Source organism: Peromyscus maniculatus, chromosome 6 (genome assembly GCF_049852395.1).
Source record: "Peromyscus maniculatus bairdii isolate BWxNUB_F1_BW_parent chromosome 6, HU_Pman_BW_mat_3.1, whole genome shotgun sequence".
NCBI classification, from domain to species: domain Eukaryota; kingdom Metazoa; phylum Chordata; class Mammalia; order Rodentia; family Cricetidae; genus Peromyscus; species Peromyscus maniculatus.
The window spans coordinates 109,914,660-109,925,023 of NC_134857.1; the positions used below are offsets into that span (position 1 = coordinate 109,914,660).

Sequence of the window (10,364 nt, forward strand, 5' to 3'; positions counted from 1 at the left end):
AGGAAGTAGCTGTATAACCCAGGTGTTGAACACATTTTTGTCAAACAAATGAGTAGGGCGATTATCACATGGCTTGGCACACAGCAAGCATTTAGTGTCTGTGGCTATCTGCCTCTTATGTTTGTATCTGTACAAATTCACTCGTGTGTGAACACGTGGCATGGTCAGTGAGGACGACGGCTTGGCCAACTGTAAAATAATAAATAAATAATACAATAATTAAAAGAAGGATACAGTCTAGTTATTTCTTGAAATTATCGAACGTGTGTGAATTGGCTTCCCACCCGAGCTGGAAAATAATCTTATAAATAAACATGTTCTAATGCGTTGAGTCTTACATTTGAATGAGCTTTCTGTTCAGTGGAGGTGGCAGAAAAGTAGACATGTGGTGATATTTCAGTAATATGTGTTATTTGAACACATCTAGAGGTTATGGGAAGCAAATGTATAAGCTGTTACTATTTAACTCGTACATGTGGTCTGAGCACTCACAGAATACCTGGCTCCAGTGTGTGTTTTAAAAGAAGATCTGGTGTCTTGCCAGGTGGAGCCGAGAGTTTTGATTTAGGAAGGGCTAGGACTGGTTTAGGTTTTGTTAAATCCAAGCTTTGCTTCAGAGCCCTCCCTGACTCCCTGGCATGTTTTGGGACTTTGGTATTGATGGTGAAGGAGATGATGAAATGCTGGGGGAGGGGCTGGGAAGCTCTAAGCTTCAGCTGTTGGCTTCCCACCTCTGCCTCTTCTCCAAAGGAAACAGTGGTGTGCCTGAAGGAAAGAAAACAAGACTCAAGATCTAGAAAACCAGAGCCTGTGACATTTGCATCATGTGACTATGACTGAAATGTTGAGAACTAAGAAGCAACTCTCCTGGGCAATCTCATTCAGAGACTGTCTTTGGATCAGCTTGACTCCAGGTTCAATTAAAGTGGTTGACTTCCCACTAGTTTGGCTATTTGTTCCTGTGCTTTTTCCAATCATGGTCTCGATATCTCTTGCTCATATAATTCCTCCTCTCTCTCGCCGATTGGACTCCTGGAGCTCTACCTGGGGTTTAGCGGTGGATTTCTGCATCGGCTTCCATCAGTCACTGGATGAGAGTTCTATCATGACAGTTAGGGTGTTCAACCCTCCGACGACCAGAGTAGGTCAGCTCAGGCTCTCTCTCGAGGCTCTCCTCTCAGGCTTTCCTCTCTAGCTGGAGACCTTGCCTTGGAGGAGGTGGGAATGGGGGGTGGATTGGGGGGAAGGCTGGGGGTGGGTGGGAGGAGGGAGGATGGGGGAATCTGTGGCCGATATAGAAAATTAAATTAATTATAAAATAAAAAAGCGGTTGATTTCCCTTATTCTGTGCTGCTCTCCGTGTCAGCAGAACAAATGATGCATATTTGGGAGATGCTGCATCAACACTGTGATGTCCCAAAGGTGCATCCTCTTCTCAACACATAGACATATATGTTTTCTTAAACGTTAACGCTAGGAAGATACTTGAAGATGAATATATGAACAGAATGGATAACTGTCACTACCTGGTCACTTTTATCACTACCTGGTCACCTTCTTTAGCTTAGTCTGCCTGTTGGGCGCCATCTTTGAAGAGTTCACTCTGAGGGAGAGTCTGACGGGGCTAGACGAGCCATGTGCTCCCCGCTAACCCTGCAGCATCAGTCCTGTGCTGGTGTGCGCCTCATCTTGCTATAGTCTAGCTGTTAGCACTTACTGTTCTCCCATGCTTTAATAATGCCAGTGGCATGGCACACGATACTCATTAAGTGTGGATTAAATGTTGTTAATCGCTGTAAAAAGGACGCCTCTTAAGGGAATCTGTTTCTGTATAATCATAATTTATAAAGTTAGAGTCTGTTATGGCTAACTTAATGCCTTTCTCTTCCTAAATAAGAGCCCTGTGCCTGAGGGAAGAAGAGAAGTCAGTTTTCTTTCTCTTCTCTCTCTCTCTCTCTCTCTCTCTCTCTCTCTCTCTCTCTCTCTCTCTCTCTCATGAATCCCCGACTCCACCTGCTAGGCAAGAACTCTAGCCCTGAGCAGCAGCCCCAGTAACCCCGTCTTAGGCACTGGGGGGAAAACTGAGCAGAAATTGTTTTGCAAAGGAAGCCACCAAAAACAGGCAAACAACAGATTGCTTTTGTTTGTAAGACAAGAAAATAAGGAACAAGAAAAACGCCCCTGTTGTGTGTGCTGTTTTGATTGTGTTCTGACAAACAAAGCTTGCTTGGAGTCAGAGGTACAGCTAGCCACTAGCTGACCATAGAGGTTTGGAGGACTGTAGACAGAGAGGAGACAGGAAGTGGTAAGGCAGGGCTAAGGGAGGATCTTGCAGCCCCATTTGGACAGAGGAAAGGTAGAGGTAGGAAGTGATTGTGACTGCTCCCTTGATTCTCTGATCTTTCAAGTTTTTACCTTAATCCCAATTTTTTATTCATAAGATTAATTAGATTTAACGCTTCATGCCTCCACATATGTGAGTGACGCCTGATATCCTTGTCCCTAATCTACTTGGAACTGGGAATTCCCCTATTCACATCAGTCTTAACATGGTACTGCCTGCTCATCCACATCTGGAACCATCTGAAGATTTATAGTGAAGGTTTGAGAAGGTAAAGTATCTTTATTATACTCCTTTGCATTAAGGTTTTTTGTTTTACGTATGTCATAATCATTTCTTCCTATTCATGATCAGATGAAAAGATAGACGTGCTTACAGATTTCAAAGTTGAAGCAAACCCATTAATACATATATTTAAAAAACAGGTATTAAAATAATGGTGTATTAGATGCATATCACACAGCAATGTTTTCTTTCCCAGTTTAGAACGTTAGACTCATGATATAAGAAAACATATGTTACCAAAAAAAAAAAAAAAAAAAAAAAAAAAAAAAAAAAAAAAAAGCCGGCCGGTGGTGGTGCACACCTTTTTTTTTTTTTTTTTTTTTTTTTTTTTTTTTTTTTTTTTTGGTGCACACCTTTAATCCCAGCACTTGGGAGGCAGAGGCAGGCGGATCTCTGTGAGTTCGAGGCCAGCCTGGGCTACCAAGTGAGTCCCAGGAAAGGCGCAAAGCTACACAGAGAAACCCTGTCTCGAAAAACCAAAAAAAAAAAAAAGAAAAGAAAGAAAGAAAGAAAACATATGTAAATAAACACATTAATTTTACATTGATGGGAAATAGACTTAATTTATTGAAATGATTTTATGCAAATTATAGCTGTGAAGATCTCTCTCCTTTTATCACTTTCTCTCTTTTATGTTTGATTGAAAAATAAAATCTAGTCTGGAGAGGATGGTTCAGTGGTTAAGAGCACGGGCTGCTCTTGCAGGGGACCTGGGTTAGGTTCCCAGCACCAATATGGTGGCTCACAACTGTAACTCCATTTCCATGTGATCTGACGTGTCTTCTGATCTCTCTGGGCTCTTATGTTAATATGGTGCATGTGTGTGCACATACAACATACACATATAAAATAAAATAAGTCAATATTAAAAGAGAAAAACAAAATCTAGGGGTCATTTAAATAAGCAGACAATTCCTGAGACTAACTGCTATGGCTGTTGATACACTGCCCACCTGTTATTTTATTTAATCACAGTTTTAAAGAGACAGCATCATCCTGGCGTATATGATGCATGGGTGTAGCTAGCCGATGTAGAAAGAGTGGAGGCGAATCCCGTTTTTATGGCTTAAGTTTTTAAATCCCAGGAAGATTTTTGCAGGAGGAGACTGACAAGAGGGACAGGTGGGTCTTGGCTCCGACGTGGTGACAAGCTTTCAACCTCAGCTGCATTCTTACCACAGAGGAGCAGGGAGCAGCTGGCAGCCTGGGAGCCACGGTTCTGCAGATGGAATTCTTGTGGCAAAGAGAAGAATGTCCTAGCTGGCTCCTTGTGCTTTTTGAACAAAGAGCTCAACTTAAGAGATTGAAGGGGCTGTTTGATCTTAATGGTGGAGCTCTACCCCCTTCTCTGTCGCGTCTCTTGTATTACAGTTCACATGATTTATGTTTAGAAAAGAATAAACAGTTTTCTCCATCCACCGCTGGTCTCTGACTCCCTGAATTCAGTGTCTCACCCTTTGCAGTCCTGAGATTTGGGGACAAAAATACAAGTAGAGGTCTGTCTAGATACGGCATTAGTCAAGAGAGCTAACTGTTCAGTAGATGACGTTCTTCACCTGAACCTGGAGTTGCCTGTGAGGGCATGGGGGTGTGAAGGGAGCCAGGCCCTTCTCCTCCCATTGCTAATTTCTCCTCCCACAGCTAATGTCACGCTGTAAGAGCTTCCTGTGCACGTTTGTGAACACTCCAACCGCTCTACACACTTGACTGAAGGCTGTTCCTTGGTCATCTGTAGGTCTAGAAACTCTAGAACTCTGCTTGAACAAAGGATTCTGAGCCTTGGGATTTAGAAAGTGGTCCAGCAGGGACCAGGCACACACTGTGGGCATTGCCTCCTTGTGCCACAGTCTACTTGGGGCATGAGGAAGGGTAGGGTGGGGGCAAAGAAGAGCCCTATGTATCCCAGTCTCCTGAACTGTGGGTCATGTACCAGAATGTGGAGATTGTGAAAAATTGGGCATTAGTAAGCCACCAAAAATAAACTCAAAGTCATTTGCTTAATAAATCCCAGTGTTTCTAGCAATGCTGGTCCATGTTACATCACCTGACTTCACTGTGGCCTTTGTTCTGAACTTGTATACTCCCTCTCTGCCATCACACCACATGCCGGCTAGTGTTCCTGATACACCTCAACTCAGATTCAAAACTGTCTTGTGAGCTAGAGTTTTTACTGTATGTGCAAAGTTTTCTGCTCTTATAAAAAATGTGATGGGCGCTGCTCAGTGGCTAAGAGAATTTGCTCTTGCAGAGGACCTGGATCTGACTCCCAGCACATATGGCTGCTCACCACCGTATGTAACTACATTAATACTCCAGGGGATCTGACACCCTCTTCTGACCCCCTCCCAAGCACCAGGCACGAACACTTGGTGCACAGGCCTACAGTCAGGCAAAATACCCATACGTGCAAAATAAAATAAATAAACCTAAACAAGTAAAAGCAACAACAGAAATCCAGAATGGCTTAATTATGGAAAACAAATGCTTTATTTTAATTATGGAAAACAAATAGCTTCTACTGCTATTCCTCCATATGTAGGTGTCCTGTGAATGTACCTTTAGATTGTATCATGTTAGAAGGTTCAGTTTTAAAAGTTGATGTTTGGCTTATTGACTTCCATCTTTTAATAAAAAAGATGGTTTCATGAGCTTTGGGTTGGGATTAGGACAGAATTTCCACTAATTTCTGAAGTAGCTCTAAGCACATTTCTGCCATGTTATACTGCATGACTATGTGAGGTGGCATTCTCAGCACTGAAGATTATAAAGTCAAACACTGATCAACCCTGAAAAACATGGAAGGTATTCTATGTCCTGCACTTTCAAATATCCAGACAAGGTTTAATACTTTATGTAAAGAAAAAAAACACAAATCCATCTCATTAGTATGCAAATTCTCTTTTGTGCTAAAAATGAAATTATTATATATACCAAAGAATTATGTTAAAATAACTTTTATGAGTTATGATGCATAAATACTTGGTTTGTGTACCAATTTTATATATTTATTTTAAAAAAATCTTTTCTTTCACATTTGCTTTTATTTGTATGTGTGTTTCTGTGTGAATACGTTCAGGTGCCTGGGGTGAGAAGAGGGTGTCAGATCCCTTGGAGCTGGAGTCACAGGTGCTGGGAACTGAACTCAGGTCCTCTGGAAGGGCAGTAAAAAGCACCTGACCTGCTGAGTCGTCTTTCTAGCTTGTGTATGAATTTTATACACCTAAATACTTAGCATCATGTAAAAATGTCTTGGGAGAATGTTTTTAATTCCAACACTTGGGAGGCAGAGGCAGGCAGATCTCTATGAGTTCCAGGTTAGCCAAGGCTACATAGTAAGACCTTGTTTCAGAACAAACAAACAAAAATGTCTTGGGTACAAAATGTCTCAAGAGGAAAATATTCAAGAAGTCCTGCTCTGCAGCGTGAGGCTCAGAACAACATGGATCCATCCACTTCTCTAGGCTCCCAAACAATATGTTTATTCCTCAAAATACCTTGTGAGATTGGGTGTGGTGGTGCACACCTTTGGCCATAACACTCCGTAGGCTGAGGCAGGAGGATATCTTGAGTTCAAGGCCAGCCGAAGCTACATAGGAGGTCCTGCCTTGAAAGAAACCAAAAACCAAACAAAAAGTCACCCCAAACCCTCCCCCAAAACCAAACGGACCCACCAACCAGTCATACAAACATAGCCCCAAAACAACAAATGAGAAAACAACAACAACAACAACAAATGAAAGCAAAACCTAGCCAAACAAAACCCAAAACATATTGTGTTCCTCTATAACCAGAGAGGGAGGAGGAGTTTGTGGTAAACTTCTAAGTTACCATTTAATTAAGAATGGCTAAAGCTGACAGTTACTTACCTGGTGTTTGTAGCCCATCTGCTCTCAAAGGAAAAGCAACACCCGTAAGAACCAGATAAACTCCTTGCTGTGGCCTGTTACATATGAAACCCCGCATTTCAACCTGGAAGCCATTCCTTCTCTGTGTTTCTGCAGCATTTGGAAGGATAACTGTACCACCGAACAACCTTTTAGAAAGTTATATTCGGCAGCGCTTTGGTCTGAAAGTTAAATGGAAACCATTAGTTTCCTAATCCTATAACAACAACAACAAACCCTGGAAAAGCGTTCACTCTGTGGTTATTTCACACACACAGTAAACCAGGAAAAGAGCCAATAACAGATGTGAGAGCTCTACCTGCGCTTACAGATCAGTGGATGTGGATTGGGGCAGAGCAGAGTAGTCCTGCTTTGGCGTATCTAACAGAAGCAGAGAAGAAAGAGCAGGAGCCTGTGTTTGCGTTCCTAATAGGATCACCCCTCAATGAGTGGTTTGCTGTAGGTGACTCCTAAAATGCTAGGAGGAAAGGATATAGATCTTTATTTTAAGGTCCAGGGGGACTCAACCAAGTGGAAACATAGCTCAATTATTGTGGCAACCAGTCACCTTGTTAAAACTGGAAAACCAGGTGTTTAGGAAAAGAATGGCACGAGAGACTGGTTTCTGTCCTGCTGGACAGTCATTCACTGTGAGCACACAGAGAAGAATCTCTGTTGATGGCATAGACGAAAAGAAGAATGCATGCATCTGAATATTTGAATGCTAACCTGGGCTGCGAGTTCCTTTGGGGTTTCTTTGGAGCTATTACTATGTATATTCTCTGAAATATGTTTACGTGGACACAACATGGAAATTCAAACTGGGATTGTTCTGCCTAGGCATAGGATGGAGTCGTCTTTTCTATATGATTTTTTTTTTTTTTTTGTCCTGAAGGGATGTTAACAAAAACCAAAGGAAGAGAGAAAAAGAAAAAAGAAAAAGAACAATCAGAGAGTTAGCTCAGTGGTTAAGAGCACATATTGTTCTTGCAGAAGACCGTAGTTCAGTTCCCAGTGTCCATGTTGGGTAGTTCATAACCAACAGTAACTTCAGCTTCGGGACATACAATGCCCTCTTCTGGCCTACATGAGGACTTGCACTCATGTGAACATAGCCATATACATACACACATGTAATAAGATAAGATAAAATCAGGCTAGGTGTGGTGGCTCACACATTTAATTCCAGCTCTCAGGAGGCAGAGGCAGGCAGATATTTGTGAGTTCAAGACTAGTCTGGTCTACATATGGAATTCCAGGCCATCTAGGGCTACATAATAAGACCCGTCTAAAACAAACAAAATAAAATAAAATCTTAAAAAAAGAAAAAAGAAGAATGGGGGCTGTAGAGCTGACTCAGCATTGAGAGCATACACTACTTTTTCACAGGACCTGAGTTTGATTCCCAGGATCCACATCAGGTGGCTTCCATAGTTCCAGGGATTTCCAGCACCTCTGGCCTCTTTAGGCACCTCTCCTCTAGTGGGCATACCCACACCTAAACCTTTACACATACATACGTGTAACTAAAAATAATAAAATTAAATGAAATAAAAGAAGAGAGGATCTGTTAGCTGGAGTGATATTTTATTTGTGCTGAAATGTGGTGATATTTGTGCTTTAATAAAGTTTGCCTGGAGATCAGAGGACATAGCAAGTCATTTTAAGTAAACATAGAAGTCAGGCAGTGGTAGCACAGGCTCTTAATCTGATCACGTGGCAGTCAGGGTCTCTGTGTTCAAGGTCATACTAGGGAACAGAGCCAAGTGTGGTGACACACGCTTTTAATCCCAGTACCAACCACAGAGACCTGGAGGTCTGTACAGACAGACAGTGACAAGGAAGTGAGGTAGCTGGGCTAAGAGCCAATGAGAGGGCAGAACAGCAAGGCAATAAAGGCATGGGTAAGACAGGAAGTAGCTGGATTTGGAAGCTGCAGAGCTGGGGAGGTAAGGTTGGCTGGTGGCTATTCCTATTTCTCGGATCTAAGGCTTTCACCCTTATATTTGGCTCCGTGGTCTTTTGTTTGTTTGTTTGTTTTGTTTTTTATCTAATGAGACCATTTAGAAATTCATCTACAGTTAGCACCCTCATTCCGAAGGAAAAGCTTCAGTGGATGTTAGAAGAGTGTGTAAGAGAAGCTCAGGGTCAAAGCCCATGGATCTGGGCTTAAACAACAAACAAAAATAGTATTACGAGAACGACTAATAAAATTTTACCTGAAAAATGAAAGAAGACTTATCTCCTTAATTACAAGGTGCAGACCTTTTAAAGTCATCCTGCGTGTTCTAGGGGCAAACCCTGGGTGAATGCGCCCAGCCTGTGCTGTACTGTTCTAGGGGCAAACCCTGGGTGAATGCGCCTAGCCTGTGCTGTACTGTTCTAGAGGCAAACCCTGGGTGAATCCTCCCAGCCTGTGCTGTACTGTTCTAGGGGCAAACCCTGGGTGAATGCTCCCAGCCTGTGCTGTACTGTTGCGCAACTCTTTCTCCATACACTGTCCTAATACATTGACCTTCTCTTCGCCCTTTCCGAGCCATTTGCCGTTCTGTATCATTCACAACATCTCACTCATGTATACAGCTAGTTCCTTCTAGTTCCTTCTCATCAGCAGTCACCTGTTCGTCCCTGGCTCACAGGTCAAAGACAGAATATGGCCAGCACGGAACACTTAGTAGGTGGTGTCTGACTGATTACACAAACCCATCTGCCTTCAGCTATCTTGTCTTAAGATATCAAGCCTGGGCTCTTTGACAAAACCTTGCTCTCCTCAGAATAAGGTCTCTAGGAGGAGACATTCTGAACTGGTTTCCAAATGCCTATCACAAAACTTAAAAATAAACTGTTTTTTTCTTTATTATGTCTCTACAATGATAAGAGATGAAGAGGCTGAGTATTGATTGTTCTAGTTGGTGAAATGCATCACATACTAATGTCCTTTTCAAAGTATATTGCAATATTTGCTGAAATCATCTTATCTTGGTCCAGCTTAGAGTTTCTGTTCATTGATGAGGACATCCACAGGAGGGAGGAAAGCAGGGTCTCCTAGGAATAGGGGCAGAGAGAGGGGAGAGGCCACAGCAGGTAGTCTGCTATAGAACTGGAGTTGAGACTGGGGGATTGGATTTGGAGGAGAGGAGAGGGAGTGAGGATCTGAGGACCACCTACCACTTCCTTGACTTATTTCCTTCCATGGCTGGTGGCTGGTGCGTTCCCAGGGAGTACCTGAGGGAGTTGGCAGCCGAGACAAAGGGATGGGGTGAGGAAGGCTGGAGGAGGAGAAGTTCTGGATTGTCCTTGGTAGATGGGGGCATAGAGGAAGGGGATACCAAAGCAGGAGGTCTGCTACAAAGCTGGGGATGATGCTGAGGGATCGGATTTGGAGGGGAAGAGGGAGAGCCAAGGTCTGAAGATAGTCTACCTGATTCCCTGGCTGGCGTGGCAGATGGGTTCCCAGGCAATGTTGTGTTTTCATTTTCATTTGAATGTAAGAATCTTTAGATTTACTTCTGTTATTTCTTTAAAGATCTGTTCATCATTCAATAGTGTGTTCTTTCATTTCCATGAGTTTGTATGTTCTAGAATTTCTCTTGTTGTTGCCTTGTAGCCCTATTCCACTGTGATCAGACAGAATACATGGAATTATTTCAACTTTCCTGTTTGTCTTAGAGAACATTTCATGGGCTGTTGAATAAAAAGTGTATTCTGTAGTGCTTGGAAATGTTCTGTAGATATCTGTTAAGTCCATTTGAACTATGATACTTTTTTTGGAATTTTTTAAAAGACTTTTTTATTCATTATATATACCAACCACAGATTCTCCTCTCTTCCCTCCCTTGCCCCCCCTCTCAGTC

The 10,364-nt window shown here is 42.5% G+C and overlaps 1 long non-coding RNA gene across 1 annotated transcript; it reads right to left on the minus strand.

The window, feature by feature from the left end:
- Positions 1-389: 389 nt before the first annotated feature.
- Positions 390-10,093, minus strand: LOC143273778 (uncharacterized). The gene is made up of 3 exons (XR_013051953.1): positions 9,932-10,093; positions 6,493-6,692; positions 390-765 (listed from the first exon to the last, which is right to left on the minus strand). It is a non-coding gene; the product is annotated as an uncharacterized LOC143273778 (long non-coding RNA).
- Between the last annotated feature and the right edge of the window lie 271 nt (positions 10,094-10,364).